General features: G+C 38.3%; 1 protein-coding gene across 2 annotated transcripts in view; it reads right to left on the bottom strand.

The window, feature by feature from the left end:
* Delta (neurogenic locus protein delta) overlaps positions 1 to 24,774 on the bottom strand; it is a 296,608-nt gene that overhangs the window by 221,974 nt on the left and 49,860 nt on the right. For both annotated transcript variants that reach the window (XM_083122513.1, XM_083122514.1), the window contains exon 2: positions 20,483 to 20,559. The gene's annotated coding sequence lies outside the window, so the exon portion shown is untranslated. The remainder of the gene's footprint in view (positions 1 to 20,482; positions 20,560 to 24,774) is intronic.

Below are 24,774 nucleotides of genomic sequence, written 5' to 3'. Positions count from 1 at the left end.
CGTAGGGCGCTGTGCTGTATAACAACTCCGCCACGAATATATTGGTACGAGAAACTTTTTTTCTTTTTTGTTTATTTCAATCAATTTTCTATCTCTACACACGATATACTATGTAAGAGAACGGACCTCGTAATCAAGGTGTCCCAGATGGAATTTCCCGTAGAGGCACAGTAGTCCAGATCCCACTTTAAGCTCTAGGTCCAGTTATGATTATCCTATGTGAGCTTTAAGTGGACATAATATAAACTTGGATATATATATATGAGAGAGAAAAGATGAGAACAATCCTATTGTCCTCATTAGAAGCGATCTGCATATAAAGATATTTCTGTAAATAGAACCTGGAACTATTATCAATTACATATGGGGTTATCCTTTCAAGCCTTGATCTTCTCGAGGCGTTTTATGTAAGAGTGTAAATTAGTCAAAATAAATTACTTGGAACAAGAAGCATATAACATGAATTTAACTTAGAAACGAAGATTTCTAACCTACATCGCGAAAATACAAACAGAAATTTCAGTCTTACATCTATGATGAAGACTTACTTACCTCCAAATACTTACATACCTTCAACCCAAAATTTATAGCTTTCGACCTATTGAACCGGACTCGTTCTTGAAGCAAATGTCATTGTATTCATACATAAGAAGTACTATGATATTTGAGAGACATTCTGATGAATAATTTCTACCAATACTTGTATTAAGAGATGCAACATTTTGTATCACAATCTTTTAGACATTAATAAAAGCCGTTTACGAAATTGTGTAACGAATTGAAGAAATGCCTCTGCACAGAGAAAAGAAGACTAACATTTTCTGCAATCCTCAGAGTCCTCTGTCGGCATAGCGTTAAATTTCTCTCACCTGAATCGTGTCACTACCGCCACCTGTTGTACTCTTTTACAAATAGCAACCTTGAGAGAGTACTTTTATCGTTTCTTTCTATCTTGTTCAGGTGTATTCTGGGAACAGAACGGAAGCTGCAAGGAGGTGAAACAAGATGAACAATGCCTAGTTTTGTAACCCACCCCTAATCTACCTCAAAGTCTTTTCTTCTAGGTATGCCATTCCTTTTTTGCTACAGTTTTTTGCTTGATGTCTGAATCTTCAGAATAAGTGTCCCTTCCACCAACAGACGCAACATCCTAACTAGCAAAGTTATTTTAGTCGGCAGACATCTCCAGACGCAGTGTTGCCAAGTACGTGCGCTATTTTGGCCTATTTTGCGATCTGAGATAAGACCGCCGATGCATTCAGTTAGTATCCTTTCGCCGTTTTGCCCATTCCCACACTTATTCCTCACGTGGTTTTTGTTACGGGTTTTGCGTCATTTATTCCTTTTCGCGATTTTTTTTGTTTCGATTCCTTTCTTACTTATAAATTTGACGATGTGATACATTTGAATCCCCCCCTCTTATATTACAGTCACTATTGGCTAATCCTGGCGATATGGATGAACGATAATTAGGTAAAATTGGTTAAAAAACACTGACAATGAGAAAGAAATTCCCATGTTGTGGACTCGAACCTAGAAACTTAATCGGTGAGATCGTAAATAAACCGCTAAACATGCTATGCTACAGAGACTGTACCTATATGTAAGAGGTGACGTACGGTTAAATAGCAACCTCTCTTCCACATATTACACTCTGGATACTGCATTCGAAACCTAGGGGAACCAACAGTCAGATATTATTCTTTGAAAGTGTCTCTTGTCCCTTCACAACACCAGTTGTTATTTGAATCTCGGTCCTCATATTTTATACAGTATGACTACACTAGAGGACTTGAAATACAGAAATACAATGTGTTCTTTTTACGTCTGATGCACAGAGACAAATTGGAACTGGACATACAGTTTAAAGTGGAACCCTTAAATGTGCCGTTACGGGTATCAAACCAGACCCCCCTTGATTGCAAGATAACGACGCGTTTACCACGAGAATGCTGCTTGGAAGGCCTTCCGCTGGATTCCAATTCTGTGATGTGCCATGCTTACCACTCCGCCACGGGTGAAATCGTAATACCGTAAAATTCACAATAATTTACGAAACAGGACTCAACCGTTGTTTTCGTGTGCGAAGGCGCATTCATGACGTCACTTCTCTATGCTGTGATTTAAAGGAGAAGTAAGCACGGCGTCTGTTGAATATTATATCACACACTCTCATACATGTTATACATAAACATATATAAAGATAGACAATAATTTAAAACTGCAGTTCTGTGCACCATAAACATTTTAAAAATAATGATTAAAATTGCATTAATTAGGTCGACTGTGCAATAGTCGTTAATAGCTTCAAAAACAGCCATGTTCATATTTTTAACGAAAGTTGGATGACAGCTGGGGTCTCCCTTATCACACAAAGGCGACATGACGTCACCGTGAAATGCTTTCATTGTTACGCTTAATGCATAATTTGTTAGGTCAGGCTTGTTAGGTTTGGTTCTCTTAGCATAGATAATATATTTGCTGTGTATTTATGCTAAGGGAACCAAACCTAACAACGTAGGCATTGCTCGTCTGACGTCAGAACACGAATTTGGTCTCGCGTTGTCCACTAAAAGAAACCAGTCATTTCTCCAGTCAACATTAACAGTGTATGCTATTACATACGCTATAAATACTCCTTCATAGTAACGTAATCTTATTATATGAAATGTCTTAGGACATTTTATCATACGAGCGGTATCATTTCTGCCAACTTGTCAATGACAACGGTTGCTTGTACACCCAGCTTAATTAGGAAGAGCTCTGCTTGTTTCGACTTCGCAGCTGAATAGACTAGACGCTGTCTCACCAGTATACAGATGAAACGAGGGCAGGAGGAGCGACAGAAATGAGACACTGGGTGAGTCTCAGACGACGGCGCGAGACTTAAATGTCAAGCTGTTTCGAGTACGAGACAGTTACCCCATCCTAGAAAGAAATTCCTTTCAGAGAGAGAGACAACCCCCACACTCTGGTAAAAAGGGGATAATTGCACCCTTATTCTACAGAGCCACACATTTATGATGAACAAAAGATCAAGATTTCGGTACAAAAACTTGGGTACATTTCGTGATCAAAAGCTCTGTATATAAAGTGGAATTTCGGTGTTAAAAAATATACTTATTACATAAAATAAACTTTTTTCTTCTAATAGCACATTTATGTAGTTACCACAGTATTGGGGAGAATTCAAACCGAAGCGACAGGCGACACGTGCCGCTTGGGAACGAGCCAATCAGCAGCACCGTTTCACAACGTAGCGGCATGACATGCAGTACAACGTTTGATTGGTGAAATCTTCAAGCGACACGTGTCGCCTATCGCTTCGGTGTGAATTCTCCCTTAAGTTTATTCCTGAGTCAAGGAGTCCATTTTTGCTTCTCAAGTATTTACAGCAGAATTAACCAATTTTCAGTGATTTGCATAACTCAAACGATAATTCAGACTTCAGAAATTGTCGCGTCGCTAGAAAGCCTCTAAATTTCGTGTTTAAGAGTTTATCTCGCATCATTTCGTGACAAAACCTTTCAAAAACGTGGAAAATTAACATTACAGTTTGTTATTTCACATTTCGCGTTTCCGTCAAAAACGAAATATGCTATGAGGAGTACCTAGTTAGTTGATCACAGAAGACTATATGACATGTTCGGCTGATAACGCAAGGGCTATTTCCTTGGGGAAAGTACATTTCCAGGAAGACTATACTACTACTGATTATAGTAACAGTAGAAAAGCCGTTAAAAGAAATAATATACTATTCTCTGCATATTATTCTGTGATATAGCAGTGAAATTCTACGTCGTGCAAGATATATTGTCCGAACATTGTATGAAACAGGAATTTGCTACGGGCGTCGTTAACGAGGGCTTATGGGGAAAGATCCAAGAATAATCTGGAAAAATATAATGTGTAAGTAAACGAATGACAATGGTGTATCGTACAGCACGTCCCTAACATCTACGTTTTTTAGTTTGAGTTGGTGTTTTAAGTCCATTTTATGCACAGTAAGGCTAGTCGGGACTGGACCTACAGTTTAAATTGGGATTCGAACCACTATGTGCCTCCACCGGGTATCGAACCCTAACATCTACGAACGCGTACATGTAACGACTTGCGACTACAACAAATCTCCCGTTGTAAAAAGAATGCTTAATTTAATTTTAACGTGTACAACTCGCAGAACCGCGACGCTAAAAATATCGCTATAATGTTGAATATACATTAACTATTGATTCAATTTGATGCAATATATTAAAAATTTGTTCTTGAATACGACTTCTTGAACGAAAATCTTTAAATTCAATGACACTTGAATCTTGTACGGACGGCTTAAAGGACTATCATCGCCTTCTTTGATGAACTTCCTTTGACATCTAAAAAAAAATAAGTCATCAGACCTGCTGCCGAGACGTTAAAGCAAGAACATTACATACATGCATGTCTTTGACGTCCCTGTGACCCGACAATTGAAAGGCGTTTAACAGCGTTATTGTTGAAAATCTTGAAAGGTCTGAAATTGCACTCGTACACGGCCAACGTAAAATTCGACAACGATTTCACATTCTACGGAAAAATTGTAGCTCATACGACAAGAAAAGTAAATTAAAGATTAGCTGAAGCAAACAAATAATTTTCTTTCCAGAGGAAGATGTATTTCAGAAACTGGAAAGAAGTGTGGTGTAGTAGCTTTTGGTATTATGAATGCAAGCTGAAATTGAACTCTTGCACGATGAAGGAAGAATATGACAACGGTTTCACATTCTACCGAAAGATGGCAGCTCATACGGCAAGAAGAAGAAATAAAAGATTAGCTGCAACAAAGTTAATCATTGTCATTCCAAAGGAGACGTATTTCAGAAATTTGAAGACCTGAAGGAAGTCTAGACCCAAATCCAAAATCAGAAGGAAGTCCAGAAGGAAGTAAGGGAAAAAACCATCACCCATTGATGAAGGAATGAAAATGAATTATATAGGAGAAATATATCAAGGTTGAGGTTTATTAATGTGAATTCAATTGAATAATAAGAACTTTTGAAATAAGAAAAATGACTATGTAAATATTTAAATTTGTGTGTTCTCAACTATATCTCGTTAATGTAAAGAGATAAGATATAATATAATCTTATTAATTGTCTCCATTGGAAGGCTTGCTGTCCGGTTTCCTTTCTAAAAATAACTCTACCCCCTGAAGATATTTAGCCGTGGTATAATATAAAGGATTGCACCCAAAGGACAGCCAGGACACGAATTTAAGACTTTGGCAAATGTATCATGTTTGAGTTTAATCTCATCAATTTATGCACAGAAAGGCTAATCGGGACTGGACCTACAGTTTTATGTGGGATCCGAATCACTATGTGCCTCCACTGGCTATCGACACGTCTGAATACAAGGCGACGAGTTTGAATTTTTAAAGTCCCTTGATGCACAGCTGGGCTAATCGAGATTATACCTACAGTTCAATGGTGATAGACCCGAACCACTGCATGCCTCCACCGGGTATCGAACCCGGAGCATTTTGAAAACAAAGCGACGACGCTAGCATCGGGGAGACCCTTCTTGGATCATCGTGGAATAAAGCATTGTTTGTTGACAGCAGCTGACACTTGCAAAAAAAGCTAGCAAATATTGGCAACCTTCCCGAACGGAGGAGTGCGAATAGTTTCAAAGGGGTGGGTAAATGGTCCGATACGCTCCGCTCGCAAAACGGCATTGCGACAATGAGGAACACGTTCGGTGACTGTGCTACTTGCGGCCCTCGAGGACGTATGTGGAAGGCGACGGGGGAATCTGTGCTAAACGTCCCCGGCTACGGATGGCCTTTCTAAAGTTATCGCCTGGGCACTTTCATTAATAGTTTCGGCGCCGGCTTTCTTCACTCTGGTATCTCCTCTTTACATGGGAACAGGAGAAAACTGAGTTTACTACGTACTATATCGACGGGATGAAATAACAGCAAGCAAAATCTTAAAAGGTAGGAGGTTAGGTTTTATTTAAGTTGTATACTTACGCTGTCAAAATTGCTTCGAAAACGGAGAGGAGAGAGAGAAGGAAAAAAGACAGAGAAAGAAGAAGTGGTGAGAGGAAGAGAGAAACACGAGATAGAGATAGCGAGAGAAAGAGAGAGATGAAATATGAGTGAGAGAGATAAAGAGCAAATGGTGATAGACCAGGTAGAAGGAAAATTGATTGATTGATTGATTCGTTTATTTTATTCCACTTTCTGCCACACTTGGCAAATCGCGAAGATGAAGGGACACTCACAAATAACTCCCATTCGAACCCGGAATTCGTAGGCAGAAGCAGAAAGAAAAACAGGTTAGAGAGAGAAAGACATAGAGAGAGAAAGTCATAGAGAGAGAAAGACATAGAGAGAGAAAGACATAGAGAGAGAAAGACAGAGAGAAAGACATAGAGAAAGACATAGAGAGAAAGACAGAGAGAGAAAGACATAGAGAGAAAGACATAGAGAGAGAGGGGTACAAGAAGAAGGAAAACATAGATAGAGAGAGAGGTACAAGAAGGGAAAGAAGGAAAACATGGGATAGAGAGAGAGAGAGAGAAAGAACGCAAAACTTACGTTAGAGATAAAGAAAGAGAGTGGAAAAGGTAGAAGGAGAAAAGCATAGGATAGAGACAGAGAGAGAGAGAGCGAGAGAGAGAAAGTAGAAGGGAAAGACAGTAACAAGAAAGAACAGAGAAACAAGATAATGAGGGGGAAGAGAAGACGATCACAGAACATGAAGAGAGAAGGAAGAAGATGTGAGAAAAAGAACAGAATATGGGACAATAGAGGTAGAAGGAAAAAGTTGAGTGAAAAGGAAGAAGGAGGAATGAAGCTAAGAATAAAGAGAAAGAAATAGAACGAATATGAGACTGAGAAAGGGTGATGGAACGAGAAAATGACAAAGAACTAGAATGTAAAGGAGTGAGAGAGTGCAATATGGGGGAAAATCATAGGGACACGCGTTGCAAGTGTGAACAGAACTATTAAGACGAGTGGTATTTTAATTTTAAACAAATATTTCAAGAATCGAACCAACTTATTATTATGCTCAATCCTTCTTCTCTTATCTTGTGTTCCGGAAGTGATTAGTATATTATTTTCAAGAGTTTGTTCTCAAGAATTAAAATTTAGTTGTCTAGAATAGTTTTAATACAAATTTAAGTGATGAAATACAGATTTTTGAAAGATCACCGAAAGTGTGCAAGAAAGATATTTTTTCCCCACACGCATAATAAACAACTTAGAATAGCATTCATAATGCCTTCAGTTATACAAGGTATATATAAACCTGCACTCACTGTAAAACGTTGACTTGTAAAATGACAAAAAAATTGACATAATCGTTTTAAGTTAACGGTAATTAATGTAATTTTAATGATTCAGTTGTTAAAAAGTATTTAGGGTATACAAACTGCAAATTATCTTCCAAGTATAAAAAAATATTGAAATTTCAATTTCAATGTGTTTTCTTATGTGCCACAAAGGTTTACATTAAGTGTCAAATATATAGGCTTACAAATATAAGATGTATGGGTGTGAGTGTGTGGTTAATATTTCAAGCGGTTACCAACGCCATCTTTACTTCTCATTGTAGCAGAAAGAAGTGACGACATGGGTGCGCATGCGCTCACGTTTTCTTGTAAATTTACAGGCAGGCTGATAAATATTAACAATATTATTAATAAACAGTGGCGGAACAGCCCTTGAGGGCCAGGGTCTACCACTGCAGGCATCACTCCCACCTGTCGAGGTAGGAGACCATCCAGCCAGTTACGGGGTGACGTGTGGTCAGCACGACGAACCCCCAGTCGTCGTAGGTTTCCGTGACCGGGTTACGCTACTCATTCGTAGCTCCCTAATTTCCTCACGATGGTGGATGGCCACCGATCCCATACACAGGCTGAAATCTCAGGAGAGTTTTTTTTACGCTTCCTCCAGTAGTCTCGAATAATATAAAATATAAATATAATAAATGAAAAAATATATAAAAAATAAAATATAAATAAAATAAATAATAATTAGAATAGTATAAATTTAACGGTATTTTCTAACAGTGTTGCTCTAGTTTCTTTGAATTTCAATCAGAACAAAATATAAACGAAAGAGTGTCAGAAGCAAAAAAGTGCGAAGATTGTTCTTTTGTGCTCCGGTTCGAGCACACCGATGTAGTTTTCTCACAGATCTTCGGTTTCCAGATCCAGTTCTTATGTTCCTTCTGAAGCAAATGGCTGCTGGTGCACGAAAACAGGTCTGAACATGTTAGAAGTCGCACGTTGGTGATGTCAACTGAGGGTGACAGAAAAAACCATCTCTACACATGAACTTCCTCTTATGTCGCAGCAACCGTTAGTGCACCACCTGTTATGAAAGAACGAAGCCAAGTGACAGAATTTACACTTATGGAGAAAAATACACGATTCCTGACAACGTGGACCTCTCTCTTCGTTAGTGTAAATTTTGCAGTAAATTATTCTTTTCTAGCCAGTGGCGCGCCTAGAAAAGAATTGTAAAGGGTTGCTATAACCTTAATTAATCGATGCATTTTACATTATTTTCCCGTGTATCTCGCGGCCTTTCCTTATTTTGAAAAGTAGAGCCAAAAGCCTCATTCAGTTTCCGATGATCAGATTAAAAATATCAAGGGATGAAAATTTATAAATGAGAGAATAATGACAGTAGATATTTTAGAGTAGAAAGAATTAACTCTAGTGATTGTATATATGCCCATAACGAGAATGAAACTTCAAACAACAAAGATCAGTTTTATGAAATACTACAAAGAACTATTGAAGACATAGATAAAGAAGTTATTATCCTAGGAGATATGAATGCCAGCGTGGGAAATAAAACTGATCGATGGGGAAAAGTAATAGGAAAGTATGGAGAAGAAGTTATAAATAACAATGGAGAGAGACTATTGGAACTCTGCATAATAAATGATCTGATTATCACCAACACTATGTATATACATAAAGACATACATAAATATACTAGAGAAGAACCAAGTAGAAATGAAAAATCTATAATAGATTACATCATTGTGCGGAGAGATATGAAAAAGTTCATAAGAGATGCAAGAGTTAAAAGAAGGCCAGAAGTAAACACTGATCATAAACTTCTCATATTAGATATGACCATAGGGGTTAAAAGTACATCAAGGATGAGTAGAAGGAAGAAAACGATAAATTACAACATAAGAGAGAAGATAAAGGTATACAAGCTTGATTTAAGCCTATTTCTTGCTAATGATAAGCTAATCGGAACTGGATCTACAGTTTAAATTTGAATCTGAACCATGGCTCAAATGGGGATCGAACCTGAGACGCCTGCAGAGAGTGGGTATTTTTCTTTTGTTCATTCATTTTACTACTCACATTGTTCAGTTCACCGTAACAATGGAAGGAATTAAGGTAATGACGACAATGAATAACAACTATCTATTCCAGGCCTGAATCTCTATTTGAAAAAAAGAAACTAATCTTTATAACATAGTTGTTCCTATTGTTTATATGGTGTAGGTTAGAATTGATTCCCGACTGAATTTCGCCCCCCTCAACTGTAACTTCTGAATCCGCCACTGTCCCCAGGCCAGTGTGATAATGCCGCCACTCCCAGATTATTTTCTGCAAAGATTTTGTATGCCGCTGTGTTGCATTATTAGCAAGACTCCCCCTCCCCCGGTGTCAAATATTAATGTATTTAACATGCATAAAAAATTGCAAAAATGTCTATTGTTAGAATTAATAAATATCAACATTACAATAAAGATAAAGGAGGTAAATGTATCCCGTACGCATTGCAAAATGCTGCGAAGGTATGGGGGCGATCAGCACCACGCTTCGGCCGCCTTTACCTTCTCCCTCCAGGTACTCATTTATTTACCCCCAAAACTTTTCTCCATGCTTGAAAAGTTTCTCCCTTAAATCACCCACCCCGGGCGTCGAACCCGGGTCTCTCGCGTGGCAATAGCCCCTCTAGTTCGTTGCACTTTCTGACACCAGGCGCATCCCAATGTCAGGCTGGTGCAAGGAAATTACATTAAATTAAGTATACGATATACGCGGTATATATGCGGTGTTCAAGTTCAGAAGATTCAACAAATGCCTATCTGCTGCTTTAAACGTCCTAACCCAAAGGGCTAGGATTTTTATGACTTAGCATATTTTGTTTTGGTAAGGGTGATGTGTTCCCTAAATATATAGAAATTCATATTATGAAGAAACTGATTTAATTAAGGTACTTTTTAAGGGCATATTTTGGTATATTTGACCATTTCTATGTGATAAAGCATATTTAGATGGATTTTCGGTCATATTCAGCATATTTTCAAGAAATATACAGTCATTTTCCAAATGGATTCGTTCTTACTCCCATGTTCACTCGAGTTTTTTTTCTTTTTGGACGGCAGCAAAATCTTTTTCATTTTTAATTGAAAATTTACAGAAAGTATTCATTGTGCATTTCAACTCATCAGGGCTCATAACGTGAACTAAAAATAGTATGTATAAGAAAATATTTCAGCATAAGTTTGAAACAGTTGATGTTTGAAACAGTCCAGTTATAAGAGCATATATTTCAAATTGTAGTGCATATTTTGTAAAATTTTAGGTCATAAGAGCATATTTTATTTTGCATATTTTGGTGATTTTTAGGTTATAAAAATCCTAGCCTTAGTCATGGGCGTCCGGAAGGGGGGCAAGGGGGGTCGTGCCCCCCTGGGAAATTAAAGTCAACCAAAAAATATGTATTTCATACATATAATTTCATTTTAGCCACAATAATATGTGTTATTTATTGCATGAACACCATAAATTCAAATTTAAGCATTGTTTTTAGGGAACACTATTTTTGGGGAAAATTTGCCTTCGTTTGCCCCCCCCCTGGGAAAAAATACCTTCCTTGCCCCTCCCTGGAAAAAATCCTGCGGACGTCCATGGCCTTAGCTATCACACACTACATGACCATACACTGCACAAAATGAAAAAAGAACAACGTGACCATACACTACACTGATCCAGAACGTAGTGCTAACGGTGCAGACACCAAATACACTACTTTCACTCCAAATCAACGAAGTAGACGAGTCGGTGTTACACCGTGTAACCAACTAGATGCATAAAGTGTAGCGAGGGCTGAGAGACAGAATTAACGGTTGCGTTGCAACAAATTCGCATAGTTTTTATTTGCTTGTGTTGCATACTTTCTTTCTTGTAATTAGACAAATCCAAAGGACTGAAGACTTAGATACACACAGTAATTGCACTCGCATTAAACTGGACACTCGTCTACAAAGAATTGACGGGTCTTCAAAATACGCTAGTCTTTCCTTTGCTTGCTGACAGAACACACCTTTCTACACTCGGTTTAAATCGCGACGATGGGGATGAATGGTGAAGATAAAATGGATAAAGGGAGAATCACGAACACGTATTGAAGACACAAAGAGGCATGCACTGGCTGTGGTTCCAGGCGCCATAGTTTCTTTAGCCTGCGATTGAAGCCCAGGGTGTGCTACGTATGTGCAAGAGGTTGACTTGGTTGGTGAGTCTTCAAAAGGCCACCCCTTGCACCCAGTGTGTCGGGGATCCCCCATAAAAATTTTTATCCCCGACAAGAGACAATTATTTTTCTCTCTGCCAGGGATGATTTTATCCTCCTCAAAGAAAATGGAACTGAAAAAAATATACGATAACATTTTTTAACTACGTTACAATCACAACTGAAAAGTCATTATGTCCAGTTATGAAAATTTCCTTGTTGACAAGTATGCAGCCTTGTGAGTTAAAAAATAACACCATTTTGCATCTGAACAACTCACCGAGACGACAGCAGGCTGTTTTCCACTAAAGTTTCCATGGTATAGTGCTGATGTTTTATATGTATTAAAGTTCACAAGAAAGTTATAGGTAGGGAGCGGAAGTTGATGACCTATAGAATGTCCTAAAAAATGGGAAAAAATGACGTAAAAAATGCAAAAAATTACCATTAAATTTGTTAGTTTCAGGTTAAAAATTGAAATCAAAAGGAAATTAAACAAAATGCAATCTTGCTTTTAAAAAATGCACCAAATGATATCACAGATATCACATGCACATTCAATTAAAATATGCAACGAGGATTTTCAATGGAAACAACCGAATAATTTTAAAACAATTTTATGAAAAGTCATAGATATACACTGAATGAATTGGTGTAAAATGCGTTAATTTCCCACATCTTTGCCTGGTGATGTAGTGTTGTGCGTTTCTGTGGCACTATAAAGAAAAATAAATCCTGCGAGATATATATATAGGCCTATATTCACCTTGGTGAAAAGACTAAAGAATATTACCAAAATGAAAGAAGTGACAAAATATGACGAAACGATACACTGAATATTGCGAAAAATGACTGAAAAATTCCGAAAATCGGGGAAAATGACCTAAAACCTGAAAATTGGCAAAAAATGCAAAAATATACAATTTGAAATTACCTTTTTTGGGTTCTTCTAGACGAAGTGTAATATTGTGTATATTTAATGGGCATCGTGTCCGAGATGTCAGAAAAAAAAATGACATTTCATCAACTTCCGCTCCATACTTATAGGTATAGGTTGGCAATGTACGTTTGGTCATGTTTTCGGTGTTACTAGTTCAATGGCTGTTCTTGTGTGCGAGTTTTGCTTTTCCTAGAATGCAAATATATGTACGTTTAAATGTTATCATACCATTTAATAAACTAAGGTACTTAGAAACGCCAGACAATAACTGACTGGTAGCATATACAAGTTTGCATACCCCCCTAAAAAATCTACCTCCCGAAATGAAATAGCAAATACGCCACTGAATGGGCATCCCCCCAAAGCAAGAGCTTAATTCGCATAGTACTTGAATCCATATTGTGTGGAAAGCAATGCGAAATCAAACATTTTCTGCTATGAGTTGAATATGCTAGATAACATCGTGGAAAAAGTAGTACTTTTTTAAATTCAGTGGTTACAATTAGTCCTGTGAGGTGCACTACAAGTGTATATTTCAGTACTATTTGCCTCTTAACAAATTTTCAAGCCACTTGTTACTTATCGAAGACTGGTCTCCACCCGAGACAAAAATGTCCTGGCTACGCCCCTGCGTCATCTCACCCTTAGTCGGTGATGGTGACGGTTCCTGCATGTTGTTAAGGATGCTGCGTCTTCCCAAATACAAAGACTGAGGCTGCGAAGGGAAAGGGGGGCGAGAAACAGCGAACCGACCACCCTAAGGAATTGGCATGCAGTGTTCGGAACCGCTTGGTTTACACAGAAATGTAAACAGGAGGGAACGTGTTGAAGGAACGGAAAAGAAATGGGGAACACAGGGGGAAGGGTGGATGGCGAAAACGAACGAAAGAGGGAAATAGTAGAGCTGTAAGCTGGAGTCCAGGAATTTGGAAAATCTTGGAAGTTCCTCGTTGCTATTCACTGGAGATATATGGGTGTCGCTGACACCTGTAACAAAAGCGACTCAAAAGCCCCAAGGAATCTCATTTTGCTATATATCCTTGACGAAAACATAGGCACAATATAAGCAAGAATGCGCAACTTATTCGTATTTTCAAACCCATTTTTTGCTTCGTTGCAGACAGCCTCGTTTGTGAATAAATGGAGCACCGTGACAGTAGTATTCTCCAAAGGTTTATAGAGTATAATTGAATTTTATTTCAAGTATGATCCTATACAGCTTGTGCCTACTCCATAAAAATAGTGCATTTTTTAGCACCTCTGTTTCTCTTTGCCTTAGTATATCTTTGCTTATTACGAGTCTATAACTACATTCTTTTCCTTTCCTCGCGTTCACAACACTTTTACTATTATTACCAATTTATTAGCTAAATTAAACTCCGTAGCGCAAGAGCCATTTAAGGAGAACGGCCTTAACTTCATCGTTGGATGACATGTGGTAGCGCATCGAGTCCCATCGCCGCTGAGTTTTAGCTTTCAAGACTAGGAGCTCGCTACGTCTTCTTTTCAAGTAATTCTCCAATAGTTCTCATGATGCTGGGTAAACACCGAAATTTTTAGGGTTCCCACACGGAATGAAACCCGGAATCCCTCACTCCAAAGGCGAGAGCGGTAACCATTTGGCTACGCGGGAGTCCAATCTAGTGTTTCTTAGAGATTCGATGTTTCTTCTCAACTTCTTTAACTTCTCTGTCCAGACATACTGTAAGAAAGTTCCTACATTCCATTGGTGCGTCTATTCCTCTCTCGGTCTCATCCTCCTCGTAACGATTTCCATAATAATTTATCGTCTTGCCTCTGCTTTTCTTTCCACTGGAGGAGAATGTGAAATTTTGACTCTTCCTCACCTCAGCGCTGCTGTCGTCCCGTCTTCAGTATTGTGTCTATCCTCCAGTCTGAACCAGGCCAATCATATTTGGCTCCACATAAGTTCACGTAGTTTCTCCTTCCCCACTCCTAGCAGGACTCACAATTACTTGAATTAGAGATACGTTTGAAGCATATGGAACCTTATAATAATCTTCCATAAGGAAATGTTGGGCAAGCAGTTCTGAGCGTTCATTGAATTTTGAAATACAGTACAGCGCGCAAATCGATCTTGTCTGAGAAATTTAGGGATGAGTAGTTTTCTTTTCAGCAAGATGGAGCACTTCCCTGCTCATCGGATGGTTTAGGTGAAAAGGCAGTGCCGAATATGTCCCTACGTCCAACACATTAACCACTACTTGAACATTTTTTTGGGAACACACCCACTCGCAAAAAACTCCAAATTGAAAGCAGTCATAGGAAGACAATACGCCCAAAGAAGAATAATTTTGGAAATAATTCCTGATGCTTGTAATTTCATTGACCGTAATATTAGAATTTCCATTAATTTAGTTACAAAACTTAGAAGTACCTTAATAAGAATTGCCTTTAGGTTTATTCAAAATGTATGTATATTTTATTAAGACACCCTGTATATAATTACTGTGACAATTCTGAAACCCAACGTAGCCTGCACCGAAGTGATGCATTAAACTGGAGACTGAGAAGAAAACGAGATGGCTATTGACATCTCCAGACCACACCGAGACTGGTGAATGCAACCCAACACAGGCGTCCCCATTGGCGAGACGAGACAACGGATGAATACCAAGATTCGAACTCGAGATCGTTGACATCTAAGCACGTTACGCCAACCAGCATACCACGGGAGTCGCATCAGCTCACCTTCGGTAACTTCAAGTGACGTTTCCAAGCCTATATCCGCTTTCACGTCAATAGACGCAGCGATTTCATGCACGTACGCCGTGGTTCAAGGTTGCCCCCGCCAGATCACGAATCCCCACTCACACGGGAAAAACTTCATCTCGGTGTGGGACCAAGATTCCTGCAAATCGGCCTCAGCCAGCTCACCTGGACGGAAGCCAGGATGGGGGAGACATGTGCTTCATCTCGCAGTCCCTCCCCCTCCCCCGCACAACGAGAACGACGTTCAGTTATGAATGAACTCGAGAGAGGACTTCTTGTGGTACGAGTACAATGAGGCCCACAGAGAAAACATTTCCCCTTGTGGAAAGAATAGGCTTGGTGGGTATAGAATATGCCTGGCAGGGTCAAAGAACAGAATTAAGATTTCATTCCTTAAGGATTTGAAAATTGATTAAATGGCAGGCCAGCTGCGTAGTCGTAAACGATAGAATTGTCAGCCATTACCATACCAATGATCGTTGGTCCATTAACAGTAACGGGATTGATCTCTATGGTGTGGTTGTTTTGCTTCCGAAAGTAAGTAATTACCGTTACTTTGCTTACGAAAGTAACTCGTTACCGTTACTTTGCTTCCCAATGTAACTCGTTACCGTTCTTTTGCTTCCCAAAGTAACTCGTTAGTCGTTACCATTACTTTGCTTCCGAAGGTAACTCGTTACCGTTAATTTGCTTACAAAGATAACTCGTTACCGTTACTTTGCTTACGAATATAACTCGTTACAGTTACTTTGCTTACGAAGGTAATTCTTTGCCGTTAATTTGCTTACGAAGGTAACTCATTACCGTTACCTTGCTTACGAAGGTAACTCGTTACCGTTAATTTGCTATGGAAGATAACTCATTACCGTTACTTTGCTAACGAAGATAACTCGTTACCGTTACTTTGCTGACGAAGATAACTAGTTACCGTTACTTTGCTGACGAAGATAACTCGTTACCGTTACTTTGCTTACGAAGGTAACTCATTACTTTGTTTCCTAAGCTACTTTTCTTCCTGAAGTATCGCGTTAAAGTAACAACTTAAGCAGTTAAGGGCATTTAACTATTTATACAAGTACCACATCTGTTCTGTGTAGTGCATGTTTCCCCATGTAACTTTACATTTAAGAGTGTAAAATAACACAGCAAAGCATGTTTCGTTCTGCCAAATAAATCTTCAATCTGAATTCATCATTCATAGTTACACGAGTAATTCTTGTTCTTTCGGAAAACCGTTATTATGTTCCGAGTTTTGAAAGTCTACATCTGCTTAGAATTATTTCTAGTAGATTCAAGTGATAAATTTAGAAGTTATTTCACAAAATAAAACATGTTCGTTGTGCCGTTTAAAACGTGTGCATGTAAAGTTACGCTAGGAAAACATACACTATAGAGAAGAAATGTGATACTTGTGTAAACAGTTAAATGCTCTTAATGTATCAAAGTAACAGTAACGCGTTACTTCTGGAAGCAAAATAACGGTAACGAGTTACTTGTGGGGCAAACGAGTTACTTTTGGAAAGAAAGTAATGGCAAAGAGTTACTTTTGGAAACAAAGAAATGGCAACAAGTTACTTTTTTGAGTTATCTAGATATATGTAAAAGTTTCGTAACCCTATTTTCTGACGCAGATATCTAGAAACCGTGAAGATTCACTTAAGTGGTCTAGAAGGATTTCTAAACAGATGGAATTTTTCAGAATTTAGAATATTACAGTGGTTGTTCGAAAATTCAGCAAAAACTAATTTTTCAACCGATAGAAGTTAATTAATTAATGAAATATTTAAAAATAACTTTCGACTTTCTGTTAAGATACACGCATAGAATTTAGTAAATCATTTTCAGTGGATGTATCAGGGATAGACTGGTTCCATGCCCTCTGTTAAACATTAATCTCACCATGGTTCTTACTTCACAGGACTGTAAAGCTAAAATGTTAGTAATTTCCTGACATCTCGTACGTTGAGCAGAACATGCCGATATAAAGTTTGCGTATTTTCTTTCCCCTTGGCGCACGATCAGGCCCGTAAAGCAGACCAAAATGGCCCTGCATTTTGTACTATGTGAATTCAGCAAGGACCTACCACGCCCAAAATGTTATTGTTATGTTATTGCAAAGAATATGGTTTCCTCGGTTCAGTGGCGTGTCCAGGATTGTCATAGAGGACGGGGAGGGGGGGGATTCAACGGTAAGGTGTCTTCTTTTTGTAGTCAGCCCCATATTTGGCCATCTTTTCTTGCATTTGGCGTTTTTTTAAAGAAAAGTTGAGTCAACTGAGAAGGGTTATAATCTCTTCCCACTGCCTCAGTTTATCTCGAAATGTCGATATTTTTGTACCTCGTTTATTTTAACACCTGTTGTATTCTGCTAAATAAATAAGAAAAGGTTCCTTATTTATGATGCAATTCTGTTGAAAATGTAACAACACAATGAAGAAAAATAAAAATAAATCTAGTCTGTAGTTTAACAGTAAATGTTCGGAAAAGATAGTATGAGAAAATTAATAATTTATTTCGTGGTTATTAATAATCTTAATGTTTTCTTATAGTCACTGTTAGTACTACTTTATTAGTACTAACATTGATAATAATGGCAGTAATATGCATTGTCGCAATTAGCGTTTTAACATTTTAAGTAAGAATTTTAGATAAGGAGATAATACTCGTACCGACGCACCCAACAATTTTAATTCAATCAATCCAAGAAAATGGCTGATTTCCTTGCATCCTCAATTCCCAACAACACTTGGTCAATAAGTATTCGAGATACACACTTGATTGGATATTTCGTTTCAAAGTAAGTCCTTTCATCTTCAGAGCTTTATTCATGTGCCATGAAAATCTAAGCCCTGCGTCAGGTCAACCTTGCAGCAGGTTTTAGCATATGTAGATCCAAACGTGCGCGCAAGAATATAGTTCCACTGAGACGGGTTCTATTCCGACACAACTGCATACTTGCAAGAAAACAGTTATTTAATTTGTAATATACAGACAAAATAATACATTGATTAGCAGGTATGGACTTAATTGGTTGCAATCACTGTGCAGACGAACTTAGAACCGCAGATTCGCCAACTCGAATCTGTAATGCGTTGAAGAGACATTGAAACTTTAGAGCGAGTCGAGCGAGACTGAATGCGTTGCAGAGCGGGTGAAATCGCTGATACCAGTGTTGCACCTTCCACTATTTTAACCCTATGTTTATTGTAGAGCGGCGAGAATGGCTGAATCTCCTGTTCAGCGCGCAGTTATACCCGAATGTTATTTTGGGCTTCATCCGAAAGGAAATGTTCTTCAAAGTCAAGCAAGTTGTTTTAAATGCATAATCCTCCTTGCGGCAACAAGATCAAAGTAAAACAGGGCGTGAGGTGATTTGCCGTCAATGTGCACACGAATTGTATCACGGGTGTTGAATGATTTGCGGTTTGAGTTTAGCAAGAGGAAACGATTGTTTGTTGTTTGACGACAAAAGAATCTCCGCGGTATTAAAAGATATCGCAGTGAGAAGAAACATGTTTATTATTTGGACGAGACGTCCTTCAACTCGGTGGGTGGGGGAAGGGGTAATAAAACATGGAAGGATACCACCATGCAAAACCACCGCCAGGGCTGAAGAAACCGACGATGAGGGGAAGGGGGAGGCTTATTGTTTCACCCACTGGCGGCAATGAAAGCTTTGTTGAAGGCGCATATTTACTGTTCCGCGCAAAGAAAGGGAAGGGTGATTATCAGCAAGAAATGGACAGACCAAGATTTGAATCCTGGTTTAGTGAAGTGATTCATAAATTGAAACCAGAGTAATAGCGACAGACAATGCACCTGATTGTATATATCACCAATAACAAATCATGCTTTTTTGGTGGTACAACTTGAAGTGCGTGTGTCTTACAGTAACGGATGTATTGCGAACGAAGCAACCAAGTTTTTCATAAATCTATTTCTTTCTAAACCAAAAACAATAATTTGTCATTAAATTCAAAAGGGGCCTATCGTTGTTTACTTTTATCTTTGTTTATTTTTATTTTTGCGTGCTCGAAATATACACACATGCTCTCATGTTTAGAAGTTGTTTCGCTCTTATATTAATGACACATTTATTAAATAATATATGCGCAGAAAGTACTTTTAAAATGTTATGTTTCAGGAGACAAAGAGAAGCAAAAATAAAATCCACTTGACATGCACGCGGGTTTTGATGTGTTGTGCGGTTGGCAATACTGTAGATTTTCTCAGTGTCTCCGATGTAAGCAGCTCGGCGGTTGAGGAAAGACTGGCACGGAAGATTCTGAGCTCAGTTCTCGCGCGGATTGATACACAAAACCTGCTGCAAGGTTAACCTGACGCTTGACTTAGTGTCCCTTTTTTTTAATCCATAACAATTGCACAAATTTGATTTATATTCAAAACCCTTGCAGGGGTTTCATAAAAATAAGATCTATACACCTGCTCATCAAAAATGGTCAAACTCCAAGAGATCAAGGATCAACACTTGCCTTCTCAAATGTTGAAACAGTCCTGTGTTTTATAGATTCAACACCGAATAGCATGTGTTTGCAAATGTCGATGTAAATTGGTCAAGCCTTTCGGAACTGCAGGAAAACCTGACACAGTAAAGTTAGCACCAAGCAAAGATTGAATGATTTAATATAGCATCCAAATCTTGAATGCCCTGAATTCAGCCCCCAAGAAGGAGGGAATATTCTAAATTTTGCTTCCAACAAAGAGTGAATGCACTAAAATGTGTGTCCAACGAAGAGTAAATATTATAAATTTAGTGTCTAACAAAGCGTAGATATTTGAAATCAGTATCAAAGAATGCGTGTATACCCTAAAATCAGCATTGTTGATAATTTTAATGTAACGTTCAAGAATGAGCATATTTCAAATCAAATCAAGAATCCAAGTGCCGTTCTCAAGGGTACTTTCACGAAAACCCCTTCACTCGTTTTAACAGAAGAGAAGAAACAAAATTATCAAATTTAGCTGCTCCACTAAAGTTTCACAGAGCCAACCAACATTCAACTGGTGAAACAAACTTTCTCGGTTACGAGTAGCACGTCCATCTACTGCAGATTCTACAACTCTAATTTTAAAGGACGGAAAACGTATTATTTTTACCCCAAAGCAAGATACAACGCGCAAGCAGAAAAAGTGCAGTTATGGTATCTCTAGCATACAGCTTGAACACTGAGGCAGGGGTAAAAACATGTAAACACACATGAAATATGGCAATCAAGGAGAGAATGAGAAAAATAAGTACTTACCGGGCCGATGTACGGATCTGTAGGTGTCCCAGAACTGCTACCTTGCATCTTATCCCTTCAGCTTACGCCGCAGGGATCTGGAAGATAAATATACTATTTTAACTGGAATTGTCTTAACAAAATGGAGACTAAAGTTTTTTTGTTACAATCGTAAAATCAGTAACTAAGGGAAAAAATTGTCAATCGCTACTTTCGTTCTTTTACATCTATGTGTTTTTACACATCCCAAAATGTGTCAATTAACGAATATATGTCGACTGCATAAAGTGTTACTAATACAATTTTGGTGTATCAAAATACACATACAGAAATGCATGGAAGGTTATTTTTATCACCATCTGTTCCACGAAAAGTGCACCTGTTAAGATGATCAGGCACGATCATGTCAAAGAAACCAGAATTACACGTATGACTGCGTCACTGTTTCCAAAATATGCAGAAGTGAAAATTAAGGCTCGACTGGACCCTTGGCAGCCGTAAGGGCGATTTTGTTTCAAATTTCCTCTCCATTCGAAAATCCGCTGTCATATTCCAAAATATGAAAAATTACATACGTTTAGAATTCCTTCTAGAGCATTGACGTGAATTTTCGTGTAGTTTGTTTTCACTGTTATCTACATATTTTCAATAGTTTAATAGACTTACGTAATCGCGAAACTTTTGATAATATCTAGACAACAGCGAAAGAAAACTACACCAAAATTCACGTCAATGCTCTAGAAGGAATTCTAAGCTGGTGTAATTTTTCATATTTTGGTATATGACAGCGGTTTTTCGAATGGAGAGGAAAAATTGAAAAAAAAAGTTTCATTCTCATGGCTTAGAACAAGATTCAGGTTATCACAATCAGATAAATATTACCGAATATTTCGAGAAATCATAGTTTGAATGTTTCTCGCACAAGTATATCTGCATTACCCAAGGAATTATATTAAAATGGTGCAAATGCAGAATTTTATGTACAAGATCATAAACGTAAAATATGTTTTAAAAAAATGTAACATGAAATTCAGGATTTATTTTATTTTGCTTCACTTTTGTGCCACTTTTGGCTAATCGCGAAGATGAGAATGAAAGGCGACAAGGTGAAGTTGATGCAAAGACAATCAAAACACACATGAACAGGTCACAACATGAGCTCCACAGAGGATTACACTGCTTGCGAGTCAAGACGCCAGATCCTCGTTAATCTGAAAAACGCAGTCCAGGGTGGAGCCTACTATATATAGATCGACCACAAGGAAAAAACCTTGGACGAAAAGTCCCCGCGCAGGTTTCCCATCTTCCCTTCAGCTCGGGCCATAAGGAAGCATGGTCCACTCTCCCCCTCCCCTCCTCGCGGGAGTGCGGATCTGCGCAGGTTGTTTTGCTTGTGGTTCCACTATATATGAAGCACAGGCTGTTATTTAGATGCCTTCCGAACAGGTCAACACTTACAAGTAGTGGCGGCGATTACGCAATTGCCCCCCACTTTTTGCACCTGCACTATAGCATCTTAATGCTAAGCCTTGTCTATCAAGAGAAAGTAATTTGTCATTGCCCACTCCCTCCCCCAGTTCTGGCACGCAATCGCCAATGAAATTCATGTTTTAGTTTCTAACAGTGTTGGACCTACAGTTTAAAGTGTGATCCAGACCATTATGTGCCTCCACCGGGTATCAAGCAGGGACCCAGTGCCGTAACCACATGGGGGGAGGGGGGCATAGCCTCATCCCAACCTTGTACGGAAATAAATTGTAGGGGGGTAAGGGAGACAAACATTGAAGTAAAAAAAAAAATTCTGCAGAATCTAAGAGTAGTAGACAAGAAGATACTCAAGATGGAATTACTTTTCACGTATTTCTTGCATTGTTTCTTCCAGACGGCCAAGGGCACCTGCATGGGAGACACAGAGGGACAATTGGCCCCCTCGATTTCAAATTTTATACAAATATAAAATGTAAAAGAAAATCCCATGAGATTATTTGCACCAATATTATTTTCAGTTTGCAAAAAATTGAATCTAAAAATTTTCTTGATCGCTTCGCTTGCAGTATGATTCCTTTCTGTAATGCATTATAAATTACCAGAGAGAGAAGAAATACCAACTATGCACTTCACACTGTTGCTGCTAAACAGTTTTGTCTTAAATGCATGATCAATTGTTTTGAGGAAAAGGAGCGCGCACATTTCAGAAACAATTTATATAATTTTTGCTGTTGACTTGTTATGAGGCGGATGAATTGATTATGTGTGGTACATGTTGTATACATGTATTAAAGAAACATTGAATGTGAATACATATACAATTTAGTGTCAACATGTTGCACATGTATTTTCATGTTTTATGTCGCTCCATGTTGCATATGTGTAAAACATATGTTGTACATGAAAGTTATACATGTCATATTTACAAAAATAATTATATTCGTTATGCATTTTCTGTTTTTCAAAAGTACAGTTTGTGCGCTTGTGTTCCATTATTAGCTAATATCATGTGAAATTGAACGTGTTGAAAAAATATTTCAAATAGTTTGTTCCAACGCAAATGCTTTATCACCGACTTCTACCCCATTTGCGTGATTTAGGAGGATAATAACGACTTTCATACTACTACTACTATTATAATACTACCACCAGCACAATGCCATTATTTATAATTATTGGCACGTTTATTCTGGTACTTGCCCACGGTACCACTATGCCATTGAGGAGGCACATTTTAGTGTAATTCGCCAACTACAAACTAAGGAAACATATGTAATTTACATCAAAATCCGGGCCATACTTAAAATCTATCGCAATACAGAATGCCCAAATCACGTCTCGCTGCAAAATCCAAAATAGTGTGGTGCATACGGAACTGCTATACAGCACATGTAAGTGGATACATAGATGCATACGGAGAGGTCAAAGAACCTAGCTTGAGAAGAAAAATGCAGACTCCCTCGTCATCGTGAGAAAGGGAAGGCGACCACTTTCTTGGGACGTCCAGAGTCTTCAGATCAGGAAGCAGAACCACGTGGGTGACTCACCCGGGCGGGAGTTTCGCGGAGGCTATGTAATACGGCATGAAGGAATGGGACTGGGAGGCAGGCCAGAATCTGCTGGCACCCATCCAGCCCCATCAAAGGACCTGGGACTGTAACGCGAGGGACGGGGTTCGAAGTTTTTCACGATTCATCACCAAGGCTGGATTTTTATGTAGCAAACGCCTGCCAAATATGTAGGCAAAATCACTTAAATATTTTAATAAAATGTATGAACATAATGTACCTGAACCCAATATGGCCTACCTAAAGTTTGTGATTGTTTCTAATAGTGTACAAAGTGAGAAATATAAAACTAATCGCAAGATTCAAAGGAGGAAACATTTCTGGACGTTTACTGAAAATTGGAGCAAATTCCAAATAATAACATGGGTGTAGAGATTTTGTTAAAAGGTAACGTTTGGGCCATATTGGGTACTAACTAACTAACTCTCTAGCCTTCTTAAACCCGAAGGTTCATGGCTGCAGCAACACAGGCCTTCCATCTGTCCCTATCTTGAGCAAGATCTATATACTCTTTTCCATCCCTACCGATTTCCTTTAGGTCCATCTCAACGTTGTCCCTCCATCTTCGTCTTGGCCTTCCTACAGGTCTCTTACCATCCGGTTTCCCAACAAGAATCCTGTAAACTCCTCTTTCCTCTCCCATTCGTGCCACATGGCCTGCCCACCTAAGTCTTCTTGATTTAATTATTCTAATAATATCTGGACATGAATACAAATTATGTAGTTCTAAATTATGTAACCTTCTCCACTCACCTGTCTCCTCATCCCTTTTAGGTCCAAATATTTTCCTAAGGATCTTATTTTCAAATACTCTCAATTTCTGTTCCTCTTTCAATGTAAGGGACCAAGTTTCACACCCATATAATACTACAGGCAAAATTACTGTTTTGTATATTTTAACTTTTAGTTTCTTAGATATTAAACGAGAAGACAAAAGTTTATGAAGAGAGAAGTAACATGCATTTCCTGAATTAAGCCTACTTTTTATTTCCTCTTTAATATAATTTTCATTTGTTAATATTACTCCTAAGTATTTGAATTTGGAAACTGTTTCAAACGAGTTGTTATCAATAATTAGATTTTGATTATTACCTAACACTTGGTTTCGGCCTGTAAGCATATATTTAGTTTTCTCTTTGTTAACTTCCAAATCTATCTCTTTAGCAGTTTTGAAAAATATTTTAGCATTATTCTTAATCGTATTTATATCATCCCCCAGTAAGTCTACATCATCTGCATATGCTAACAACTGAGTCA

This window comes from Lepisma saccharinum, chromosome 5, assembly GCF_977018435.1.
Source record: "Lepisma saccharinum chromosome 5, izLepSacc3.1, whole genome shotgun sequence".
Classification (NCBI taxonomy): Eukaryota; Metazoa; Arthropoda; class Insecta; order Zygentoma; family Lepismatidae; genus Lepisma; species Lepisma saccharinum.
The sequence above is the reverse complement of the archived record's forward strand: the minus strand, read 5'-3'. Positions and strand labels throughout refer to the sequence as shown.